The sequence below is a fragment of the Macaca mulatta genome, chromosome 7 (genome assembly GCF_049350105.2).
Source record: "Macaca mulatta isolate MMU2019108-1 chromosome 7, T2T-MMU8v2.0, whole genome shotgun sequence".
Classification (NCBI taxonomy): domain Eukaryota; kingdom Metazoa; phylum Chordata; class Mammalia; order Primates; family Cercopithecidae; genus Macaca; species Macaca mulatta.
In genome coordinates this window covers 29,763,781-29,791,069 of record NC_133412.1, presented here as the reverse complement: position 1 = coordinate 29,791,069, position 27,289 = coordinate 29,763,781, and the positions used below count along the sequence as shown (strand labels likewise).

Here is a 27,289-nt window from a genome sequence, read left to right as displayed (position 1 = left end):
CGTGGTGGCGGGTGCCTGTAGTCCCAGCTACTTGGGAGGCTGAGGCAGGAGAATGGCGTGAACCCTGGAGGTGGAGCTTGCAGTAAGTTGAGATTGCGCCACTGCACTCCAGCCTGGATGACAGAGTGAGACTCTGTCTCAAAAAAAAAAAAAAAAAGGCTTAGTGTTCATTACTTGCTTTTCAGGAGGTAACCTGGCAGTGATCTCTGAGCAAAAGCAGGCTTTAATGACCTAGAGTTGGTACAGTGTCATTGTGACCAGATATTCTGATATAGGTGAAAATGTGGGGTTTTCTTATTTTTTTAAGACTCTATAAAAACAAAATATTAATAGAAAATGACAGAACCCTACTAAAAACTGTAGACCCCACATACATTAATTTCCTATGCAGTGAAATCCTTCAGTACCTTAGTAATGCAGTTCTAATTAATGAGTTACTTAAGCCCCTCTTAATTCAACTCTGTAGGAATAATCCAACAGCCAAGGCCCAATGTCGTTATCATAGGTCATCTTTGGAGATGTGCCTTTTTTGAAACAGCTGGATGGTTGGGCATTTAATAAACATTTAGAATGTAAATGTATACTTAAATTAAAAAAAATTAAATTGTGGTAAAGTACACATAATGTAAGTTAACCATCTTAACCATGTGTAAGTGTACAGGTCAGTAGTGTTAAGTACATTCATATTGTTGTACAACCAGGCCAGGCATGGTGCTCACAGCTGTAATCCCGGCACTTTGAGAGGCTGGGGCAGGAGGATCGCTTGAGCCCAGGAGTTCAAGACCAGCTTAGGTAACATAGTGAGACCCCGTCTATACAAAAAATAAAAAAATTAGCGGACGTGGTGGCATGCACCTGTAGTTATAGCTACTTGGGAGGCTGAGGTGGGAGGATTGCTTGAGCCCAGGAGTTTGAGGCTGCCGTGAGCTGTGATCATCACACCACTGCACTCCAGCCTTGGTGACAGAATGAGACCCTGTCTCAAACAACAATAACAACAACAACAACAACATATTGTTGTACAGCCAATCTCCAAAACTCTTCATCTTGCAAAACTATATTTCTGTACCCATTAAACAATAACTCCCTATTCCCCACTCGCTCTAGTCCCTGGCAACCTTTATTCTACTTTCTCTCTCTATGAATTTGATTACTCTAGGTACTCTTTATAAGTGGAATCATATAATATTTGTCTTTTCATGACTGGCTTATTTCATATGGCATAATGTCCTCAAGATTCATCCATGTTGTGACATCTTTCAGAATTTCCTTCCCTTTTAAGGCCAAATAATATTCCTTTGTGAAATATACCACATTTTGTTTATCTGTTCATCTATTGACAGTCATGGGTTGCTTCCATCCTTTGGCTGTTGTGAAGAATGCTGCTGTGAACATGGGTGTGCAAGCATCTCTGAGACCTTGCCTTCAGATCTTTTGGATTTATACCCAGAAGTGGGATTCCTGGATTATATAGGAATTATATATTTAATTTTTTGAGGAACCACCATACTATTTTCTGTACTGGCTGCACCGTTTTACATTACCAGGACACAGAGGTTCTACTTTCTCCAGGGCACAAAGGTTTTAATTTCTCCACATCCTGTCCAACTCTTGTTTTGTAGTTTTTTGATAGTAGGCATTCTAATAGGCGTGAAATGGTATCTCATTGTGGCTTGATTTGCATTTTCCTAATGATTAATGATGTTCAGCATCTTTTCATGTGCCTATTGGCTATTTGTATATCTTGTTTGGAGAAATGTCTATTCATAGTCTTTGCTCATTTTAAAATCAGGTTGTTCATTGTTGTTGCTGTTCAGCTGTAGAATTCTTTCATTTTTGTTTTAAATTTACTTAGAGATGGGTCTCACTACGTTGTCTGGGCTAGTCTTGAACTCCTGGACTCAAGCAGTCCTCCTGCCTCGGCCTCCCAAAGTGCTGAGATTATAGGTGTGAGCCATCATGCCCAGCTGAATTGTAGAATTCTTTATATATTCTGGGTATGAATCTTTTATCAGATATATAATTTGCAAATATTTCCTTTCATTGGGTTTCCTTTTCACTCTGTTGATTGTGCCCTTTGATGCACAGAGGGGTTTTTTTTGTTTGTTTTTTGCTTTTTTGGAGACAGAGTCTCACACCATCACCAGGCTGGAGTGCACTGGCACGATCTTGGCTCACTGCAACCTCTGCCTCCTGGGTTCAAGTGATTCTCCTGCCTCAGCCTCCCAAGTATCTGTGACTACAGGCGTGCGCCACCATGCCCTGTTGATTTTTTACTTAGTAGAGATGGGGTTTCACCATGTTGGCCAGGATGGTCTTGATCTCTTGATCAAGATCAAGAGATCCACCCACCTCGGCCTCCCAAAGTGCTGGGATTATAGATGTGAGCCACTGCACCTGGCCTTCTTTTTTTTTTTTTTGTTTTTTTTGTTTTTTTTTGATACAGAGTCTCACTTTGTCGCCTAGGTTGGAGTGCAGTGGTGTGATCTCGACTCACTGCAACCTCTGCCTCCGCCTCCTGAGTAGCTGGGACTACAGGTGTGTGCCACCACGCCCGGCTAATTTTTTGTTTTTTTTTTTAGTAGGCACAGGGTTTCACTGTGTTAGCCAGGATGGTGTTGCTCTCTTGACCTTGTGATCCGCCCACCTCAGCCTCCCAAAGTGCTGGGATTACAGGCATGAGCCACCACACCTAGCTGATGCAGAGACGTTTTAAATTTATTTACTTTTTTCTTTTATTGCCTGTGCTCCTGGTGTCAGCTCCAAGAAATCAATGCCAAATTCAGTATCATGAAGTTTTCCTCCTGTATTTTCTTCTAAGAGTCTTACAGTTTTAGCTCTTGGCATTTAGGTCTTTGGTTCGTTTGGAGTTAATTTTTCTATGTGGTATAATGAAGGTTTATCTTCATTCTCTGCAGTTTCACTTTTACACTTTGGTTTAATGATGCATGTACACGCCATGTAGAAGATAATGTAAGGTTCTAAATTTAGTTATGCTATTGACAACTGCTTGCTGTGGAAATCTTGCTCTAATGCCTCCTCTCATAGGCAGTTGTTACTGATTTATCTCATCTTTCCCAAGAGAGTTTTAAATTTTAAGAAAGAGAAATTGTTAAATATTGTTAGTTATTAAGTATTATTTATACTTTTTAGCTTAGCTTTTTAAACTTTTTATTTTGAAAAGTTTTCAAAACATTCACAAAGTAAGAAGAGTAAAACAAATCCCCCCAAGCATGCAGCTTCAACAAATAACAGCCTTCTGCACATTTGCTTCTTTTCTTCTTTTTCCCAACATTTTCTTCTTCTGAAAGATTTTAAGACAAATCACAACCATTTTATTATTTCACTCATATTTATATGTTTAATGTAAACACAGACATTTCTAATCAAATGTGTGTTATGTCAGAGTATGCCTTTCTATGTACTTTATAGTAGAGTTCTTGTATAATTAATTTTGTTGTTTTAAAGCCTGGGACTAGGGACTGGCACCAGCAGCAGAATTTTGATATTTGAAATTTGCTTTAGAGTTCACATATTTGCTTTATAGAATGTATTTGATCATGTCTACAACTAATATGCTGCATACGCTTCAGAAATGCAAACCCCAATTATAACATAGCTCTTCTGGGGAAATATGAATTGCTTTACAGCCCGCCACATTAAAATGTGGTTTCCAAGAATTCATTATTTACAGACATCAGCTACATACGTTTACAAGTGGCTTAGAATGAAAACTCACCGGAAAGATTACAAAAATAAGCTTCTCTTTTTTTTTTACTCCTTCCCTGTCTTTTGAGTCCTGGTGGATACTGTGCAACAAAAGCATTCACCTCATCCATAATTATTTCAACCCCTTATGGGTTTTTTTTTTCCCACCCTAGATAATTTAGTAAAGCTCAATAAAGTAAGGGAACTTTTTGCTATAGAAATACTATGTAGAAGTTAAGAATTCACAAATACATGGCCATGGAAATGAGAGATAATCAGGGGCCTCACCTAGAATTAGAAAGCTTCCGTCAGTGTTTATGCTGCTGTTGTCAGGTATTGCGGGAGCCCAAAGAATGGGCTGTTGGTGGACAGGTCATCTTGGCAGACTGAAATACAGCTGTTTGGGAATGTGGGGTAGGGATTGAGGAGAGTGAGTGAGGGGCATCAGGAATGCTGGCCATACAAGTATGCTGGTTTCCTCAATCAGCCAACGATAACATAAAGTTGAAACCAGGGAACGTCATAGTGTAAAACTTTTTTTTTTTTTCGAGACACAGCCTGGTTCTGTCATCCAGACCGGAGTGCAGTGGCATGATCTTGGCTCACTGCAACCTCTGCCTCCTGGGTTCCAGCGATTCTCCTGCCTCAGCCTCCCGAGTAGCTGGGGTTATAGGAACCTGTCACCATGCTTGGCTAATTTTTATATTTTTAGCAGAGACGGGATTTCACCATGTAGGCCAGTCTGGTCTTGAACTCCTGACCTCAAGTGATCTACTTGCTTCGGCCTCCCAAAGTGTTGGGATTACAGGTGTGAGCCACCATGGCCAGCCCTTATTTTTAATTTTTTTTAATTTCTGGGACAGGATCTGCTCTGTTGCCCAGGCTGGAGTGCAGTGGTGTGATCATGGCTCACTTTAGTCTTGACCTCCTGTCCTCAAGCAGTCCTCCCACCTCAGCCTCCTGAGTAGCTGGAACTACAGGTGTGTGTCATCACGTGCAGCTAACTTTTAATTTTTTGTAGAAACAATGTTTTGCTATATGTTGCCCAGGCTGGTCTCGAACTCCTGGGCTCACGCAATCCTCCCACCCTGGCCTCCCAGAGTGCTGGCATTACAAGAGTGAGCTGTTGCTCCTGGCCCTAGGACCCATTTTAGCGCAGTGTTCCATATATCCCCCAGTAAATAATTTTGTGTCATGTGACCTATTTCTCCTCTTTGAAAGCTTCCAAATTTTTAGTATCAAGGTAAAACTTGTATCCCAGAGTCTTCTATAAAGATATTTAAGAAGCATTCGTACATAACGCAAATACTAATTCATTCTTTTCTTAAGAAAGCCCATATCCCTTAGGCTGACATTTCTAGCTCTGAGTGTTTCCTTCACCTGTGTGCCTATGGCATGGGTGTATCCTTGTGGGAATCTTCTATAGAGCCTCAGTTGTAAGCCTTTGATGACTCCAGTGGGCATGATGTGGCCAGGTGTACACCCTTGACCTTTAGAATTGGCCCCACTCCTCTTTGCCTTTAGTGAAGCAACAAAGGAGAAAGTGTAATACTGCTCTTCTTTGTAACATCGTCTTTATTTTTCTCTGCTTATGTGTTACTTCCTTTCCTTTATTTCTCCTCTTTTTAAAGACTTTTACCTAAGTGACAAAAGTATTAAAAAAAAAATCTCCAAGAGTCTCTTGTTTGTTTTCAACTGGAAAAGTCTGATTTCTAGAATTTATTAATGGATCTAATCTCTTTTAAAATGTGAAGAAAATAAAACTACTCATTTAAAAACACAGCCTCTCTGAGAAGGTAACATTTGAGCTGAGGTTTGAACAAGGAAGATACAGTGTAGTGGAGAGAGAATGAAAGTCAGGGCTAGACATTCTTTGGTCAAATCCTGGCTCCACCACTTAACTAGTCATGTCATCTTGACCAAGCTATTTTGACTCACTCAACCTGAGTTTTTTCATCTATAAAACTGAGGTAATAATGCACAGCGATAGGGCTATTAGGATTAAAATGGACATAGCTCTTTGACCTTCTTTTGACATGGATCAGGAAGAGATGCCTGGACATGGCAAGCAGAGAACAGGCTCTGCTCTCATCCTCCTTGTTTCACCGTCCCCCACCCCCAGCTTAACGCAGAACCTCGCTCGTAAGAGGGACTTGGTAAATACGTGTTGAATTGGAATTTGATTTGAAAATGAATAGGAAAAGTATAGAAGAGGAATGTGATTTAAACAGTTCTTAATGAAAACGTTTACTATGGAAATGTGGGTTTCAGAACTGTGCTCTCAGGACTCCTTGTTTACGGTGATAATTAGCAACTTAAAATAATTTTGTGTTGATGCTTAATGCGAGGCTCTTGAAATCCTAAGATTCAGCCTAAAGGATTTACTATAATGTTTTCAAAGAAGCAGCATTTTGAACTGACAAATAGGTTTGCGTGTTGTTAGAAGAAAAATTTAAGAAATTTATTTAGCATATTACTATCATGCAACAGGGCAACAATCTTTATTCTTGTCTTTTCTGTTCAAGTTATTGAGGCTTTTTCTACCAAAAGTTTATGTTTATGTTATTATCTTTTTTAACAGTCTACGTAAAGCCCACTGCTTTCTGGCTATTATGTGAAAAATTGCATTAGCATAGTGGAAAGTATGTTATCCATACAAGAGGTTACTTAATCTGTTTTTAAAAGGGTAAATATATATATATATATATATATATATATATATTTTTTTTTTTTTTTTTTTTGAGACAGAGTCTCGCTCTGTCGTCCGGGCTGGAGTGCAGTGGCCGGATCTCAGCTCACTGCAAGCTCCGCCTCCCCCGTTCACGCCATTCTCCTGCCTCAGCCTCCCGAGTAGCTGGGACTACAGGCGCCCACCACCGTGCCCGGCTAATTTTTTTGTATTTTTTAGTAGAGACGGGGTTTCACCGTGTTAGCCAGGATGGTCTCGATCTCCTGACCTCGTGATCCGCCCGTCTCGGCCTCCCAAAGTGCTGGGATTACAGGCTTGAGCCACCGCGCCCGGCCTAAAAGGGTAAATATTATGCTGATTCATGTTTTCTTTTTTTTTTTTTTTTTTTTTTTGAGACGGAGTCTCGCTGTGCTGCCCAGGCTGGAGTGCAGTGGCTGGATCTCAGCTCACTGCAAGCTCCGCCTCCCGGGTTAACGCCATTCTCCTGCCTCAGCCTCTCCAGTAGCTGGGACTACAGGCGCCCGCCACCGCGCCCGGCTAGTTTTTTGTATATTTTAGTAGAGACGGGGTTTCACCATGTTAGCCAGGATGGTCTCGATCTCCTGACCTCGTGATCCGCCCGTCTCGGCCTCCCAAAGTGCTGGGATTACAGGCTTGCGCCACCGCGCCCGGCCTGATTCATGTTTTCATTTCATTTTAATAACATTCCTCTAGTACTACCTAGTGTAAGGATTTCTAAAAAGAGACGTTGTTATTCTAGACTTCAGTATCTCATGATCTAATCAGAGGTCTCGTGCAGAGATCAATTGACTTAGACAGGCTACTTAACTCATGTGACGGAAAACTTGAACTCTCTAGGATTCTAATTGTCCCCTTAATTCCAATAGTGTTTGGGAATATACACTACTTTGTTCAGATTCAATATCCTAAAACATTTTTTGTCATTAGAAGTGATTAATCACCTGACAGTCTTGTTTTTTTTTTTTTTTTTTTACATAGTGAATTCTTTATTCTCTTTTAAAGATTCGTGTTCTGTCATTTACAGATCTTCAGTAGGGAAGGGTAATTTAAGGGATTAGGAAGTTAGTTGAAAATTGTTTAGAAATGAAAATCATTTGTAGTGACTTACATACTTCCTAGCGATTAAAAGTTCTGTAATTATTAACTCTGCCTTTCTATTTTTCATAATTATTCAAAAGAACAGACAGTTTACTTACTTAAAAAGACAACATTGAGGCTGGGTGCGGTAGCTCACACCTGTAATCCCAGCACTTTGGGAGGCCACGGCGGGTGGATCACCTGTGGTCAGGAGTTCAAGACCAGCCTGGCCAACATGGTGAAACCCTGTCTCTACTAAAAATACAAAAAAAATCAGCCAGGAGCGGTGAAAAATTGTATTTCTTTGTATTTTTAGTAGAGATGGGGTTTCACCATGTTGGCCAGGCTGGTGGCAAGTGTGGTGGTGGGTGCCTGTAATCCCAGCTACTCGGAGGCTGAGGCAGGAGAATTGCTTGAACCTGGGAGGCAGAGGTTGCAGTGAGCTGAGATCATGCCACTGCACTCCAGCCTGGGGGACAGAGCAAGACTCTTTCTCAAAAACAAACAAGCAAACATTGAAATCAGAAAACATTTGGAGGAATAAGGAAATACCTGCAATTTTTGGTTCTTTCTACCAAGTTTTTTTTTAATTGAGGACCATATATGGCATTTCATAATGATCACTTTGGAATACTTATATCTCCAAAATACTGTGAAGAGTGAAACAGAACTCAGGATTAAACTTAGTGTTGATTTCATCTCCTGTCCTTTTTCTGGTAATAAAAAGGACTAGGAGAGCAAAATACTTTCCTCTTAAATATCTACTCCACCCTCCCTGGCTACTGGAACAGATCCACATTCTTATTTTCTAAAAACAAAAAGGAAGGGTGTGTGTATGTGTATTTTCTACCATAGTTACCTAACTAACCAGGGCTTCTTGTGTTCTAGTTCTTTGCATTCTAGTTCAAATACACTTTTCAGGAAAATGTAATGCATACTTGTAATACGTTCAACTTGCTACAATTATCATAGAATATTTTTGATTCTGCTTTTATAGTCATTTAGGGATTGATCTAATCACTTTAATTTTTCTTAACATGAGGCTCCTAAGATTAGTTACTTTTCCTGGCCTACTTGTTCGTGTGTCAGAGCTCAACAATTCCAGCGTCCCCTAACAAATGTTAGTGGTCTCCCTAGTTCTGACTGACTTCCCAGGGATGCTTCTAGAGCCCCAGCTACCAGATGCTTCCTGACTGGGAGGCAGGCTGCTTTCAGTTGCTTTAGGAAGGGATTGGCACTGCCAGAAGCAAGGCTTTTGGTCAGAATGATTCATTTCCATAGTGTGACATTAGCTGTATAGAGCAGACTGTTTTTCTAAATCGTTGTGTTATAATAATAGAAGTTCAAGAACCATAATTAGGGCTGTCGTAAGGGTGTGGACATAGCCATAAGCTAAGGAAAAAGTTCATCTAGTCTGGGGATGGACCTTCACATTCTTGCCACTATGTCTTTTAACATAACATTTGTTCAATTAAAATACCTTAATCCCTAGAATGTTGGGGAGTGGGACATGTTTTTCAAAATTATGGATTGGAATGGATGGGGAAGGAAAACTGAGTGCTGAGAATGGGTTTTTTAGAAATTTCTAGGTGTGTCATTGCACCCATAGTTTTTTTTAAAATGTATTGCTGAGTCTCTATTGCCACCCAGATGTCACTTTTTCCCTTCCCTACTCCTGAAACTTCTAAGGCATTGCTACCATCAGTGTATCATAAATGAATTCACAGTGCTTGCCATACTCACGGTCCCTTCAAAGGGTAACTGTACCCCTCACTCTCCCTGTTGACTCAGGGTCCCTGCTAAGAAACCAAATGATCCAGCCAAGCTGATTGGACAAGGGGAGGCCCTGACCTGAGAATGGTTCACTCACAGGCTTGTAAGGGCCTTTTGATGTGGCCTGGTTTCAAAAGAGCAGTCTAAACAGAAATAGCAATGTTTAACTGAGCAATTTAGGTGTCCTGTTTTGGGAATTTCCATAACAAGTATGGAAAAGATAAACCAGAGAAGTGGTGTAGACATATTGACAGTTGTGACCCCATTAGCAGTGGTGTACCAGAAAAGCCACCAATTCTTACTCATGGGCTTTCAGGGCCTGCCTTGGAACCAACACTTTGCTTCGGTTTTTTGCCTCTGTGTAACTTAGCCCTTCTCTGGTTCCTTACCCTGTTGTTTCTTCTGTATTCATATGTGTGCCCTGCTCATCCTTCACCTGAGTGAGCTTGAGTATCAGTTCATTGCAATGATAGAAGCCCAATCATAGGGGACCTTAGATACCTGGAGGAGCCAGGGGCAGGTTGGTAGTCCAGGGGCATCAGGGGATAGAGTCACTATTTAGGGCCAAGAAATTAGGAATCTGGGCCTCAGGCTGTCTGCCTTGAGCTGCCACAGCTCTTCTACTGATGGACCAGATTCACTTAAAGAAATTTTTTTTTTTTTTTTTTTTCCTATCTAGACTACAGACTTTATTCAGTATCACCAGATTTTACATGCATTCATTTGTGTGTATGTAAGTCCATACAACTTCAGCACAGGTATAGATTCATATGCTTAACCTCATAATCAAATGTTAGAATCAACATCATAATCATCATAATCACATAGAACTGTTCCATCAGCACAAAGGAACTCCTTACGTCATCCCTTTGTAGTCATACATATCCCACACCCCCTCCAGTCCCTATCCCTGGCAACCATTAATCTGTTATTCATTTCAATAATTTTGTCACCTCAAGAATGTTATATAAATGCAGTCATACAGTATGTGACCATTTGAGTCTGGCTTTTTTTGTTCACCATAATACCCCTGAGGTACAACCAAGTTCTTGTATCAACAGTTCCTTTTCATTCCAGAGTAGTATTCCAAGTTATGGATGGTTTGTTTAACCATGTACCTGTTGTAGGACATCTGGGTTGTTTCCAGTTTGGGGTTATTACAAATAAAACTCCTATGAATATTTGGGTACAAATATAATAATAGGTTTTCATTTCTGTGGAATGAATGTCCAGGAGCACAACTGCTGGGTCTTATGTTTAACTTGATTAAAAAATTATGTTTAACTTGATAATAAATTTATAAACTGTTTTCCAGAGTGATTGTAACATTTTACATTCCTGTCAGCAATGTATAAAATACCCATTTTGTATCCTCATCAGTATTTGGTATTTTCACTATTTTTTCTTTAGCCATTCAGATAAGTAAGTCACAGCCTCACTGTGGTTTCAAGTTGCATTCCCTCATGACTTATGGATTTTAACAGCTTTTTATATGCTAAATTGCCATCTATAGATGTCCTCTTCAGTGAAACATCTATTCATGTCTTTTGCCCATTTTCTAACTGGACTGTTTGTTTTATTGTTGAGCTTTTGTGGCCTTTTTTTTTTTTTTTTTTTTTGAGACAAGGCTTCACTGTTACACAGTTTGGAGTGTGGTGGTGTGATCATAGCTCACTGCAGCCTCAAACTCCTGGGCTCAAGTGTTCCTCCTGCCTCCCTAGTAGCTGGGACTACTGGTGTGTGTCATGGTGCCCAGCTAATTTTTAAAAAAATTTCTTTGTAGAAGAAATTTTTTTCTTTGTAGAAGAAATTTCTTTGTAGAATCCATTGAATTGCTTTTGCACTTTTCCACAATCAGTTGAGCATATTTATGTGGATTTATTTCTGGGTTCTCTCATCTGTTCCATTGATCTATGTGTCTGTTCCTCTGCCAATACCATCTATCTTGATTACTATAGCTTTATAGTAAGTCTTGAAATCAGGTGATATGAGTCCTCCAAGTTTTTCTTCTTCAAAATTGATTTAGCTTAAGTAACTTTACCCTGGATATTTTCATCTTTCCCCATTTTGTCTCCTGCTTTATTCTAGAGAAGAAAGTTCTTGCATAAGCGCTTCCTTTTCTTGTTGCAATTCCTGCAAATGCTGTTGGTTTTGCTCCAGTCTGTCCTCCAGCCACTGTAGGAGAGGCCCGCTGACTGCTGACATCTGACTGCACAGATTCTTGGTAAACACTGAGCCATTATGTATCTTGGTTACTGAGTCCAGATGTGTAAGGCTGTGGATCCTCCTATACGCATTCTGCTCCTCCTGGCACAGGATCTTGGGCAGCTGTACTGCTGATTCAAGGCACACTTTCCCAATAGTGACATGAGGTACAATATGGATTGGGATTTCGATTCTCTTATAGTCTGAACTCTTTTGGGCCTGTATGGATTGGAAGCAAGTGTAGAGTACCCAGCCAGTCTTTGTGTTCTTGTCATCTATGAAACAGGAAAAAATAAGTCCTACAAAGCCTTGATCCATCATCTGGCACATGGCTTGTGTGCGAACATCAGCATGTGAAGGCCAAACAGTTATATGAGGATGGGAATGATACCAGCCTGAAACTCTAATAGGGCGGCCTGTCAGTTCAGCCAACCTCTCTGCTCTGTTGAAGCTGCAGACGGCTGCTCTGGAGAAATCTTTACTCGGTCCTTCCCCTTACCAGAACGTCGTAAGATGATGACAGAATGAATGTGAACAATTCTGACGGCATCAACCTTTTCAGCAACTGTGCGCATTTCAGTTTCAGTATATGCAAATTTGGAGTCACTCCTTGGATCATCGTTCAACTCCCCTATGCACAGCCCCATCACTTCCTCTTTCTCTGTGCTCAGAGCGTGGTTGAGACAAACGAGGAAAGCGTCAGACTCGAGATGAACTGCCTGCACTACCTGCACCACCTGCACCGCCATCTTGGCCCGAACCCCCCCAAATTTTTTTTAAAGCCATTTTAGGTTCACAGCAAAATTAAGCAGATTGCCCTCCTCCATAGTCTTACCTTTTATTTTTTTAAAAAAATTACGAACAGGAAATTAATGTTAGGGATATCAAGAGGAATAAATTTCACCTTGTTGAGTTGTTTTTGATGTGTGATGAAAAGTTTTTAGAATTTACAGCCAGTACTTATGGTATCTTTATTGCTTCTGTTTTTGTAAAATTATTGGAAATCTACTCTGGCCCAGGATTCCTGTGTGTTTCAGTATGTTCAGTATGGAGTTGTTAGAGTATGGATCGTGTCGACTCCTCTTTCTCTTAGCTCTGGCTATCCTCTTCCCTCTTCAGCAGCAGCAAAGGGCCAAGCCCACTCTCAAAAAACAACTACCAGGAATATGAGTTCTATTCCCTTCTGGATCAGGGTTTCTTCCACATGATGCCACGAAGAAGGTCAGGTGGAGTCACAGATATTTGGTTTATTTATGTTAAACAAAAAAAAGAGATGGCCTATAGGAGAAAAGAGATGGTTGCTATATCCAGGAAGTTCTCAAACTCACAGACCCCGTGCATGCCCCTTTTATCTTTCTCCATGTGATCTTAGCCTGTGTCTGTGCAGATACCACTCTAGCTCTTCTCTCTCTTGTGGTCACAAGAATATAAAAACTGTCTAGCCACTTCCTCTTTATTACGCCTGAGTCTCCAATTATCATGCTGAGTGAGCCAAGTTCTTGCTGACTGAATCATGTTCTTATAATTGTACTGATGTAGAGTACTACTGATTATATCCTGTTTCTACTAACAAAACGGACATACAAAATTTGTCCAACATGCATAACCACATACTTATACCTTTTCCTTCATGAAAGCTCTAGCCAATTCTTTCATCAAGTGTTTATTGAGTACTACTATGTTCCAGTCCTTTTATGATCTCAGCCCTGGGAATCTCTCTGGCCTCTCATTTCTTGCTACAGTGATTCTAAACTACTTGTTATACCTCACGTGTATTTTATCCTGTTCCACATCTTCATGTCTTCACTCATGTCTGGAACATGAATCTGTTCATTTGCTTGGTTAACTCCTATTTGTCCTTCTAGCCCAAATCCAGGTCCCCCTTCTTTGGGAAGCTACTGTGTACTCTATTTTTCTTTGCACAAGTCAGGTAAGGTTTGCAAACTCTACTGGGCTCCCATGGCACCTTGCACATTCCTTCATCACAGAACTTTGTGTGTCGTATAGACAGTTGCCGGGACCAGCTCAGTTGGGGAGACCCTAACCCAGCGGCATTAGAGGAATTAAAGACACACACACAGAAATATAGAGGTGTGAAGTGGGAAATCAGGGGTCTCACAGCCTTCAGAGCTGGAAGCCCCGAGCAGAGATTTACCCACATATTTATTAACAGCAAACTAGTCATTAGCATTGTTTCTATAGATATTAAATTAACTAAAAGTATCCCTTATGGGAAACGAAGGGATAGGCCGAATTAAAGGAATGAGTTGGGCTAGTTAACTGCAGCAGGAGCATGTCCTTAAGGTACAGGTCGCACATGCTATTGTTTGTGGCTTAAGAATGCCTTTAAGCGGTTTTCCGCCCTGGGCGGGCCAGGTGTTCCTTGCCCTCATTCCAGTAAACCCACAACCTTCCAGCGTGGGCATTAGGGTTGGTATGAACATGCCACAGTGCTGCAGAGATTTTGTTTATGGCCAGTTTTGGGGCCAGTTTATGGCCAAATTTTGGGGGGGTCTGCTCCCAACCGACAGTGTCTTTGTGTGTCCATCTCATCAGCAGAACTTTGAGGGAAGGGAAAACATCTTACCCATTTTTGTTTCTGCAATTCTTAGAACAGTGTATGAAATAGAATATACACATATTAAATACTTGTGGAACCAAACAGAATTAGTTAGGGTATAAAGTAAAATAGAAAATCTTATAGAATCTCTAGGCAGTCTTTGTTTGCATTAAAATCTGTTTTTCATTCCTAGAGACCACTTATTTAGATCTTCAGCAAGGACATCCCTAGCATCTGTTGCAGCAATGTGTCAATCATGAGTTATAGGCACACCATCTGTTTTTTACTGCACTGGGGCTGACTGGGGTTTTGGCAATGCAGATAAATGTGCTTGCATCTAATAATGCTAGTTCTAACCTCCAAAGTCAGGCAGTAGACATGATTATGAAGACTCTTAATACCTACATATAGTGTGGTACAGTGCACTACCAAATGCCATGGCTGTAGCAGACCCTCTAGTATCTTAGGTGGGTAGGTATAAGGGGACACAACCATAAATCCAGCTGCAACTGCAATGCTATATCTCAGGACTAGACCTGTGCTTGTTATAAAGTTGGTACTCAGTAAGTACTTGTTAAATGAATGACTGCGTTTGGGTAAATGGATTTAGCTATATGTAAGGCAGCTATGGTTTGGTGCTTTGTAGCACTGTCGATTTCGATTGTGCTGGAGGCATGGCTAAGGATTGAAGCTAGGGGAGATGATGCTAAGGAAGAATTTTCTCATGGGACTCCTCCTTATACCACAGTCTGCAATGACAACTAACACTGCCAAGAAAAAGAGAATGTGGGAAACCAAGTTGTTTTACAATGAAGTGGAATTTTAGTTGAGTCCTGATTTTGCTTTCCTCTTGCCATTTGTGCAGCTGTGCAACTTTTTTCAGATCATTATGTTTTTTTCTGAAGGGAGAGGGGAGCCAGAGAGGGCCTCATGGATCAGGGATCAGGACATCCTTGGTCTGGTGTGGGCTCTGGTCTGAGCCAGGTTTGTTCTTGGAGCTCTAGTTTTCTTGGGAATGGGGTGTTTGGACCAGATCACCTTTAAGTCCTATTCTGATTCTGAGATTTTACATTCTCTAAACAATTGTAGGGTTTGAAATAGTTAGGGGTTTTCCTAAATTCTGCAGGTGTTTCCTAGATGAGTTAAAAGCTGACTATAAATAGATCAAATTGTAGATGGTGTAGTTAAGGTTCCTTGGATTTTAGCTAAAGACTTTGTAGATGTTTGCCAGTAAGTTTCCATGGTGATTAGTATTTAGTTCTTATTTCTTCCTTCACATATGAATAAATCAAATAGACATGCTGTAGAAAATTAAGGGAACTAATTTCTCTTTAGTTTTATTGAGGTATAATTGACAAAAATTATATATATTCAAGGTATATGATGTGATGCTATGTGGGGATGTAGGGTTTGGGAGAAAGCAGACAGCATTGCTTAGCTCAGTCACATTCAGAGGCCTCTTTACATAATCTTTACTTCCATCACAGGTGCAGATAGGTGGCTTCAGTTTGTATCTCTTCAGGAGGACACACACAAACTGGTGGAGAAGAGCAAAGGCATGCTGAGATGGAGCTCAGGGCAAGGCCAGACTCACTGTCCAGCTCTTCTTTACTCAGAGAGGTCTAAGAGAGGTGTGGCTCTTTCATGATAGGGCAGAATGATACATGTTTAGATGCCATGGACTTTCAGCATGGTTCACAAAGAGGGGAAACCACAAATGATAATCTGTGAATTCCAAGCCAACAGTGTCTTTCCATGTCATTACGTATAGACCTAACTTTTTTTTAAGTATTCCATTATGTAGATAAACCACAACCTCTGAACTATGCAGTTGACCTGTGAACAATCTGAATTTGAACTGCATGGGTCCACTTACACATGGATTTTTAAAAATAAATATATTAGAAAATTTTTTGAGATTTGCAACAATTTGAAAAAATTCTCAGAGAATTATGTAGCCTGGAAATATTTAAAAAAATAAGAAAAAGGTATGTCATGAATGCATAAAGTATATGTAAATACTAGTCTATTTTTTCATTTACTACTGTAAAATACACATAAATCTATTAGAAAAAGTTAAAATTGGCTGGGCGTAGTGGCTCACGCCTGTAATACCAGCACTTTGGGAGACCAATGCGGGTGGATCACTTGAGGCCAGGAGTTCGAGACCAGCTTGGCCAGCATGGTGAAACCCTGTCTCTACTAAAAGTACAAAAATTAGCCAGGTAATTCCAGCTACTAGGGAGGCTGAGGCAGGAGAATTGCTTGAACCCAGAGGGTAGAGGTTACAGTGAGCCGAGATCACGCTACTGTACTCCAGTCTGGGTGACAGAGCAAGACTCCTTCTCAAAAAAAAAAAAAAATTAAAATTTATAAAAACTTAAACAGACATAGACTGCACATGGCACTTTTCACAGTTGAGAGAAATGTAAACAGACGTAAAGACATAACCACACAAAATTAACTGCAGTACACAAGGTACTACTGTAGTAATTCTGTAGCCATGTCATATTGCTATTGCTTAAGTGAGCTCAAAGGTTGTGAGTATTCCTTTAAAATGTGTGACACTGATCATCCCCGTGTGAGCAGTTTGTCTCTCCAGTACATTGCATATCACAGCAAAAAGTGATCTTCTCACAGTTCTCACGTATTTTTCATTGTGTTTAGTGCAATACAGTAAACCTGACAACTTAAGGTAAAAGGCAGATGAAGGAACTGAAGCTGAAGAACGTAATGCCAGCAAAGGATAGTTTGATAATTTTAGAAAGAGGTTCACTCTTTTAAAAATGTCTGAATAGGGCTGGGTGCTGTGGCTCATGCCTGTAATCCCAACACTTTGGGAGGCTGAGGCAGGTGGATCACAAGGTCAGGAGATCGAGACCATCCTGGCTAACAAGGTGAAACCCCGTCTCTACTAAAAATACAAAAAAATTAGCCAGGAGTGGTGCTGGGTACCTGTAGTCCCAGCTACTCTGGAGGCTGAGGCAGGAGAATGGTGTGAACCCGGGAGGCGGAGCTTGCAGTGAGCCTAGATGGTGCCACTGCACTCCAGCCTGGGTGACAAGAGAAAGACTCCATCTCAAAAAAAAAAAAAAAAAAAAAAAAAGTCAGGATAACAGAAGAAGCTTCTGCCGACCAGGAGGCAGCAAATGAGTTGCCAGATACCATTAAGAAAATCACTGAGGACCAGACACAGTGGCTCATGCCTGTAATCCTAGCACTTTAAGAGGCCGAGGCAGGAGGATTCCTTGAGCCTGGGAGTTTGAGACCAGCCTGGGCAACATAGGGAGACACTGACTCTACAAAAAATTTAAAAATTAGCCATGCATGGTGGTGTGTACCTGTAGTTCCATCGACTCAGGAGGCTGAGGAGGGATGATCACTTGAGTCTGGGAGGTTGAGGCTACAGTGAGTCGTGACTGCACCACTGCATGCCAGCCTGGGGCAACAGAATGAGACCCTGTCCACCTGACCCCAGCTCTCCCAAAAAAGAAAATTGAGGAGAAAGGATATCTGCCTGAAACAAGTTGTTTTTTTGTTTTTGTTTTGTTTTGTTTTTTGTTTTTGTTGTGTGTGTGTGTGTGTGTGTGTGTGTTTTAGAGACAGAGTCTGGCTTTGTTGCCCAGGCTGGCCTCAACTTTCTGGGCTTAAGCGATCCTTCTACATCAGTGTCCCAAGTACCTGGGACTACAGGTGCATACTACCATGCCTGGCTAAACAGATTTCTTCTTCTTCTTCTTCTTTTTTTTTTTTTTTTTAAATGAGACAAGAGTCTCACTATGTTGCCCAGGCTGGTCTCAAACTCCTGGTCTCAAGCGATCCTCCCACCTTGGTCTCTCAGAGTGCTGGGATTACAGGTGTGAGCCACTGCACCTGGCCCTGAACTGATTTTTAATGCAGACAAAAGTGCCCTGTTCTGGAAAATAATGCCACAAAAGACATTTACTAGTAAGGAAGAGAATTGAACACCAGGATTTAACACAGGAAGGGACAAGATAACTCTACTGTTTTGTGCAAATGCAGTCAAGTTTATAATCAGGACTATCTTTATCTATAAAACTGCTAATCCATGAGCCTTGAAGGGAAAAGATAAATACCAGCTGCCAGTCTTTTAAGTGGACAAAAAGAAAGTCTGGACAACAAGACCTTTTTACAACTCAGGCTAGAATGCAGTGGCGTGATCCTGGCTCACTGCAACCTCCACATCCTGGGTTCAAGCAATTCTCCTGCCTCAGCCTCCCGAGTAGCTGGGACTACAGGTGCCAGCCACCATGCCTGGCTCATTTTTGTATTTTTGGTAGAGATGGGATTTCACCATGTTGGCCAGGCTAGTCTCGAATGCCTGACCTCGAGTGATCTGCCCTCCTCGGCCTCCCAAAGTGCTGGGATTACAGGTGTGAGCCACCGTGCCTGGCCAAGAACCCTTTTCCTGAATTGGTTCCATTGATGCTTTGTCCCTGATGTAAGGGAGTACCTTGTCAATGAGAGATGGCCTTTTTTTTTTTTTTTTTTTTTTTTTTTTTTGAGATGGAGTTTCGCTCTTACTGACCAGACTGGAGTGCAAAGGTGCAATCTTGGCTCACCGCAACCTCCACCTCCCAGGTTCAAGCAGTTCTCCTGCCTCAGCCTCCCGAGTAAATGGGATTACAAGGCATGTACCAACATGCCGGCTAATTTTGTGTTTTTAGTAGAGACGGAGTTTCTCCATGTTGATCAGGCTGGTCTCGAATTCCCCACCTCAGGTGATCCGCCCACCTCGGTCTCCGAAAATGCTGGGATTGCAGGCATTGAGCCACCGCGCCTGGCCCAGGGATGGCCTTTTAAAGTTCCTTTGATATTGGACAATGTCCCTGGCCACCTAGAACCCCATGAATTCAACACCAGAAGTGTCAAAGTGGTCTACTTGCCCCGAAACACAACATCTCTATTTCAGCCTCTAGATCAGGGGGTCGTAAGAACCTTTAAGCTTCATTACACATGGTACTCTATGGAAAGAATTGTCAACGCTATGGAAGAAGACCCCCAACAGAGAGAACGTCATTGTGTCTGGAAGGATTACACCATTGAAGGTGCCATTATTGTTATAGGAAAAACTGAAAGCTATGAAGCCCAAAACAATAAATTTGTGCTGTAGAAAATTATCCAGATGTTGTGCATGCCTTCATAGGATTTACAACAGTGCCAATCAAGGAAATCATAAAAGAGACTATGGATGTGGCAAAAAGGGTGGGGAGGGAAGAGTTTCGGGCTATGAATCTTGGAGAAATTCAAGAACAAATAGACACCACACCAAAGGAATTAACGGAAGCCAACTTGATGGAGATGAGTATGTCTGAACCAGTGCCAGACTGTGAGGAAGAAGATGTAGAAGCAGCAGTGTCAGGAAGCAAATTGACATTAGACAACTAGCAGAAGAGTTCAGATTTCTCAAGACTGCTTTTGACTTCTTTTACAACATGGACCCTTCTATGATGTGGGCACTGAAACTAATCAAACAGTTGCAGAAGGACTGGTACCCTTATAGAAACATTCTTAGAGAATGGAAAAGCAAAAAAGACAGAAATTATGATGTATTTCTGTAAAGTTACACCAAGTGTGCCTGCTTCTCCTGCCTCCCCTTCTATATCCTCTATTTCTTCTGCCTCTGTCATCCCTGAGACAGCAAGACCAACCCCTCCTCTTCCTTCTCCTCCTCAGCCTACTCAATATGAAGATGACAAGGTGAATACCTATATGATGCTCCACTTCCACTTACTAAATAGTAAATATATTCTTTTCCTTTTGATTTTCTTAATAACAGTTTCTTTTCTCTAGCTTACTTTATTGTAAAAATATGATATTTTAATACATGTACATACGGAATGTTAATGTGTTAATTAACTGTTTATGTTATCAGTAAAGCTTCTGGTCAATAGGAGTCTATTAGTAGTAGGTTTTTTGGGAGTCAAAAGTTATACACAAATTTCTGACTGTGCAGGGATTGGCACTGCTTACCCACATGTTGTTCAAGGGTCAACTGTATATTATTATAGTTATATTAACCTTTATACTAATGTACACATATGAATTAACCTTTGTGTAATTTCCAGTTTTTCACTTTTACAACAATGCTGCAGAACATTTTTAGAAATAATTATTTGTATTTTTTAGTATTTCCATGGGAAAATTTTATGAACTTTCTGATCCAAGGATATGTATATTTTTAAAACTTTTGGTTTTATTGTAAAAGTAGTACTTACTCCTGAAAAAATGAGAAATATGGAAGTATGTAAAGTACAAAATTGAAGGTTCCCTCACCACCTATTTCACTATGCATCCCTGAAATATGTATTTCACATTGTTAAAGAAATTGCCAAATTGCTGTCTAAAAGGTTGTGCCTGTTTATTCTATCACCAATATATGAAAATACCTGTTTGTCCACTTTCTTTGTAACACAGGTTATTATCAATCCTTTAAATATTTTCAAATTTAATATGCAACTTTTTAATATTACATTATTATGTTTTATAGACAGGGTCTGTCTCTGTCACCAAGGCTGTAGTGCAGCTGCGTGATCATAGATCACTACAGCCTTGAACTCCTGGGCTCAAGTGGTCCTCCCACCCCAGCCTCCCAAGTAACTGCAACTACAGGTGTGCATCACCACCCTTACCTAATTAAAATTTTTTTTTTTTTTTTTTTTTTTGCAGAGACGAGGTCTCACCATCTTGCCCAAGCTGGGCTTGAACTCCTGGGCTCAAGCAGTACTCCCACCTCAACCTCTCAAAGTGCTGGGATTATAGACGTTAGCCATTGCACCTGGCCTAATATTGTATTTTAAATTTGCATTTGCTTAATTATTAGTGAGACTGCACATCTTTTTTGTTTTCTACTTTTTATTTTTCTGAGACAGGATCTCACTCTGTCACCCAGGCTGGCGTACAGTGGTGCGACCTTGGCTCACTGCAGCCTCTGCCTTCCCAGCTCGAGCAATTCTCCCGAATAGTTGGGACAATTTTGTGTAGAGATGAGGTCTCACTATATTGCACAGGCTGGTCTGCAACTCCTAGGCTCAAGAAATCCTCATGCCTCAGCTTCTCAGAGTGCTGGGATTACAGACATGAGCCACTGCGCCTGGTCCATCTTTTCTTAGTTTAACATTTTTTTTTTTTTTTTTTTTTTTGAGACGGAGTCTCGCTCTGTCACCCAGGCTGGAGTGCAGTGGCCGGATCTCAGCTCACTGCAAGCTCCGCCTCCCAGGTTCACACCATTCTCCTGCCTCAGCCTCCTGAGCAGCTGGGACTACAGGCGCCCCGCCACCTCGCCCGGCTAGTTTTTTTGTATTTTTTAGTAGAGATGGGGTTTCACCGGGTTAGCCAGGATGGTCTCGATCTCCTGACCTCGTGATCCGCCCGCCTTGGCCTCCCAAAGTGCTGGGATTATAGGCTTGAGCCACTGCGCCCGGCCTAGTTTAACATTTTTAATGGTGCTTCTGTTCACTACCTGTTTTTTTCTTTTGCCTATTTGCTACTAGGTTATTTATCTTTTTCTTATTAATTTGCTGATATATGAGGTTTTGTTTTATGAAGGTTAATCTTCCTGGACATAAAATTATTGACTGCTAGGTGTTTTTTTTTCTTTCATTACTTTGAAAATGCCATCTCATTCTCTTCTGGCCTGTAAGAGTTCTGCTGAGAAGTTAGTCTGATGGAGTTTCCTTTATAGGCAACTAAGTGTGCTTTTCTCTTGCTGACTTAAAACTTTTTTCCTTCACTTTGACTTTAGACAGTCTGATGATAATATGCTGTGGTGGTTTTTTTTTTTTTTTTGCAGTTTATTTTCCTGGGGATTACTGGGCCTCCTGTAGCTGGATGTCTAAATCTCTTTCTGGACTTGGGAAATTTTCATCAATTATTTCCTTAAATAGGTTTTCAGAACTTTTTGCATTTTCCTCCTCCTTGAGAATACCAATAATTCGTAAGCTTGGTTGCTTATGTAGACCCTGATATCTTGATGTCTTTATTCATTCTTTTTTCCTCACTTTTGTTTGATTATGTTAATTTAAAAGACCTGTCTTCAAGTTTTGAGATTCTTTTTTCTGCTTAGTCTAGTCTATTTTCGAAGCATTTCGAATGTATTTTGTAATTCCTTCAGTAATTTTTCAGACCCACAATTTCTGTTTGTTTTTGAAATCTGTCTCCTGTAAATTCCTCATGTGTATCCTAAATTGATTTTCTGATTTTCTTTATATTCGTTTTCAGATTTCTCTTGCATCTTATTGAGCTTCTTTAAAATCAATATTTTGGGCCAGGTGCAGTGGCTCATGTCTGTAATCCCAGCACTTTGGGAGACCAAGGTGGGCAGATCACGAGGTCAGGAGATCAAGACCATCCTGGCTAACACGGTGAAATCCCATCTCTACTAAAAATACAAAAACTTAGCTGGGTGTGGTGGTGGGTGCCTGTAGTCCCAGCTACTCGGGAGGCTGAGGCAGGAGAATGGCGTGAACCTGGGAGGTGGAGTTTGCAGTGAACCGAGATCAAGCCATTGCACTCCAGCCTGGGTGATAGAGTGAGACTCCGTCTCAAAAAAAAAAAAAAAAAAAAAAAAATCACTATTTTGAATTATTTATTGACATTTCAAGGATTTTTTTTCTGCTTAGGCTCAAATAATTATTATGTTCCTTTGAGGGTACCATAATACCTTGCTTTTTCATACTTCCTATATGTTGATTTCTGTGTATCTAAAGATGTGACTATGATGCTGATTGGGTAGGGCCATTTGTCTGCATGCAGTGGCAAAGACTGTGTATGATTTCCTTGGATATACATATCCTGAATGTGGTAGCTTTATTGAATGCTGGTTGTAGTGGTGTACTAGGCAGGTGAGCAGGCACACAACCTTCTGTGCAGCTGTGATGGCATGGGTGATGGGGGCAGTAGTTGTGAGAAGCTCTTCTCATTCTCAAGTGCTGTGTTCTTGTGTTAATTGTTGCAGTGGGCTGTTCACGCTGTCCCAGATAGTGTATTGGGCCATGTAATCCCCAGGGGCCTGGATCCTGCACCCTATCTTGGAGTCGGGGGCAAAGCTGGAATGGAGCTAAATTAGCTAGGCCTGCACTCAGACCACCTACCCTGATGGGGGTGGTCACCTACCCTGATTTAGGCCTCTGGTAAAATACCTGGGTTAGGGCTGACCACTGTTATGCTGATGTCTCAGCATGGGAAGGGAGGGTGGTTCCAGCTTCACAGCCTTTGCTGGCAGACATGGGACCTGCTTACCTCTTACACCCCAGTCTTGGCAAGGTTCATGTCCCCATCTCACCTATGTTAGCCAGTCTGGCTGTTCACTTAGTCACTACCGTTTGCTTGTCGTCTGCAGTGCAGTCTTTGGCTATAGGAGTCACTGTGCAGCTCAATACTACACCTCCCTGGCACCTCTCCTCCTCTGGTCCATGGGTGGGGTTGAGGGGAGCCCAGTTTCAGCACCAGCAGCTGCAGCCCATACCACACTCATTTCTCAGTTCTGGCTGTGGGAGCCCCTCCCACAGGTTTCAGTTCCCCAAGCCTCAGCCTGAGTCTCTCTAATGCCAAAGACTGCTGCTATGGCTAGCTTCCAGGCATGTGAGGTACAGCTTGCTAAGAGCTAGGAAAGAGAATAGTGTCCTGCTGTAGGTGTCCAGGTCTAAAAGAATGCCTGGGATACTTCCTCAAGAAGTTCCTTCTCACAGTCCCCTGGCTGCCCCCCATGTTAGATCTAGGGCTTAGAAGGGGTAAGGTACTTTCCCGTGGTCTGGATTGCTCAATTCCCTAGTGGGAAAGTGGACCACAGAGAGATACCCACCCTTTCCCATACTGGGGATTCACTCCTGGTTTTTGGCTGGTCCTGGCCATACGGGATACCTACCTTCCTTCTTGTCAGATTTTGGAGTTTCTTTTTGCTTTTCTGTTGGACTCATTGCTTTTCATGTCAAACATATTATCATGGATAATATGTTCAAAGTATAATTGTCTACACACTATTTTGGTTCTTCTAAGTTTATGAAGTGTGCTGGAAAAGCCTCTAGTCAGCCATCTTGGGGGGGAAAAACCCCAAGATATGTCTTTTTCTTAATGATTTGTAAGAGTTCTTTTAAAAAGTTTTTTTTTTTTTTTTTTTTTTTTTGAGACGGAGTCTCGCTTTGTCGCCCAGGCTGGAGTGCAGTGACCAGATCTCAGCTCACTGCAAGCTCCGCCTCCCGGGTTTACGCCATTCTCCTGCCTCAGCCTCCCGAGTAGCTGGGACTACAGGCGCCCACCACCTCGCCCGGCTAGTTTTTTTTGTATTTTTAGTAGAGACGGGGTTTCACCATATTAGCCAGGATGGTCTCGATCTCCTGACCTCGTGATCCGCCCGTCTCGGCCTCCCAAAGTGCTGGGATTACAGGCTTGAGCCACCGCGCCCGGCCTAAAAAGTTTTTAAAAATTTATTCTATTTATTTTCTAGAGACAGAGTCTTGCTCTGTTGCTCAGGCTGGAGTGCAGTGGCATGATCATAGTGCACTATAATTTCAAACTCCTGAACTCAAGCAATCCTCCTGCCTTGGCCTCCCAAGTAGCTGGGACTACAGGCAAGAGTTCTTTATGCATTAAGGGAATTTGTTTTTTTTACAAATGTATTTTTGGTCGCCCTGTATTTTGGGTTTGTTTATGATATATTTTGGCACCCAGAAGTTTTTTGTTTTTCTGAAAAATATTTTGTACCAACCATTCTTTCAAAATTATAAGACCTAGATCAACTTTCATAGCTGCTTTTCTCAGCTAAAATTAAGCTAAAAGGACATTTAATAAAAGGGTTAGGGATAGGAGATCATGGGAGGAGTTAATAAGAAAGTATTATGCAGCCCAGTTTGACACTTCCACTTAAAGATGCAGGCCAACAGGGCTTTTTTGTTTAAGGTGTCTCAGCCAGCAGCAAGATGGCCTACTCTTTTGCCCTCTCAAAGCCAGCTCATTATATAATTCCCTAATAATCTTGCCCTGACCTTACTAACAAGGCTGCCGTTTCCAGATCAAGAATCTCCCTTCTAGTGCTCATCATTAATGAGGTAATACCAGTGAAACGTCCCTCCTTGCCCCTGCCTGTAGGTAAAGCTGACTCCCAGTATGGCCAATACAGTCTCTATTTGCCTAATATGGATGATATTTTGGAAACAATTATGTGTATATTAGATAAATCCTGTCTACAGGCAAAATGTGAGTGATAGCCATATATACATAACTAGGAAAATGATCATAAGCAGGAGTTGTACAAGATTTGCTTTTGCTTATGATTAAAAGACTGCTGATTAGAACCAGGGTGTTAGAAACATCTGGTCATTCATTACTCTGCTTAAAAGCCTGTGATGAATCCCTGTCTAGTGCAGTATAAAGGCCAAATTGCCTACCATGGCACATGAGGTCTTTCACATCCTGCTCCTAACCTATTTTTTCAGCCAGCTAAACACTGTGCTAAGCACTTTCATTTCACACGTATTTATTGAGTACCTGCTAGTTACCAAACATTGTTCTAGGTTTCGGTGTTAGTTGTCCCTGCCCTCACAGGCTTTCTGGCTAGTTAGGGACACAGAGAATCCCATGTAAGCGAAACAATCTTTAGTGTAGTCAGGGTGGACTTTTTCTGAGAAAAACACATCTGTAAACTGAGACCAGAGGAGTGAGAAGGAACTAGTCCTAAGAAGAGATGGGAAATGAGGGGAGGGTGTTCTAGGCAGTGGGCACAGCAATGGTATTGAACTTACAGAGTTTGGCTGTTCTAGGAACAACAGAAGGCTGGCACAGCCAGAGCTCAGGGGAAGGGAGAAGACCCCAGTGAGTTGCTGTTAAACCTGTGGGTAGGGGCCAGATCACATAGTACATTGTAGAGTGTAGTGAAGGAATTCAGATGAAAGACGATGAGGTACTTGAATCGGGGTTTGGCCTGGGGTCAGGCTGGTGACAAGCTGTGTAGTGGTTTTAAGCCTTATCTAATTTATCTGCATCACAACTCTCTGAGGTAGGTATTACTAATAACCAGTTTTATGGATGAGAATCCTGAGGAAGAAAGTTGGGTAATTGTTCAAGGTCACACAGTTGGAAAGTATTGGAGCTACTGAATTGGTCTGACTCTAGAGCCCATGTTCTCAAATTTAATTGTATATACAGTCTAAGTGGGGTTTTTTTGTAAGTAAGGGAATTGAGATTCAGAAAAATTAAAAATAAGCTAGAATGAGTAAGAGGATGTGAGGCACTGTTCAAATAATTTAGGCTCTTCCATCTGGAAACATCAAGAATGAACTTTCTATCTGGTGGAAGCTTCTAACACTATGAGGCACCTGAAGAGGGCAATGCTGACTTACTCACTACAAAAATAACTTGGGCATCTTCTGAAGCTTCAGAGAAGTAATTCACAGGTCAAATAAAAGGAAGTGCTTTTGACACTGTTGGTAGCTGATTATTTCAGATACAGATTAACAATGTTTCCAGTAGCTTTTAGGAAGTCTGTAGAACAAGTTAGCAAAACAGAAAACCTCTTCTGTATAAAGCATACTAAAATACTGATGAAAATGTCTGTAAGAGAAGTTTAAATAACTAAGAAAATGAGGAAAAAATGAGTGCAGGAAAACTGAAATTTTATAATAATAAAAAATGAAAGCAATTTTAGTTGTAAGTTTTATAATATTTAAACATTTTCGTTTTATATGTCTTAAGAAAAGAAACACTTAACTCATGGATGACTTTTTAAAATATAACTGAAAAGCCACTATAGAGGGGTAAAGGAAATAATATCCTTTATTAGTTTTTACAGACAGAATGAAATTCTTATTTCTAGAGAAATCCATCTTGATCTGGAAAGTGTGATCAAGTCACTGCCAGGATGCTGACTTGACATCTGGGGAAAAGGCTGAGGCCCAAGTTCTTTTAGAATCTGTTTGCTTATGCTGCATTTCTCTCTCAAAATACCCTCTCAGCGTATACATTTGGAGTACCTCTCACTCAAGAAAAAATGTCCTTTAGTGCATGAGATTTTTACAACCTAAAATAGACTGACAATCAATTTTGATCTTTCTGTTATGATTCCCATTGTCCTGTCAGTTTCTCTCAGTCATACTGACAACCCGCGACTACCCAATTTGGTTGATTTTCTCTATCAATTCAACCATACCACTTAACATCTTAGGGCTGTCAGAGTTAAGGGAAGCAAAGTGTACTCTTGGTCTCTTTAGACGTTTGGAAATTACTGAATGAGAATTGCATAC

General features: G+C 41.1%; 1 protein-coding gene and 1 pseudogene across 5 annotated transcripts in view; one reads left to right on the top strand and one right to left on the bottom strand.

Moving 5' to 3' along the window:
• Positions 1 to 27,289, top strand: part of MYO5A (myosin VA) — a 220,963-nt gene that overhangs the window by 36,981 nt on the left and 156,693 nt on the right. The window lies entirely within an intron of this gene.
• On the bottom strand, positions 11,326 to 12,230 carry LOC696025 (lys-63-specific deubiquitinase BRCC36 pseudogene; annotated as a pseudogene). The gene has a single exon (XR_013395586.1). The product of XR_013395586.1 is annotated as a lys-63-specific deubiquitinase BRCC36 pseudogene (transcript).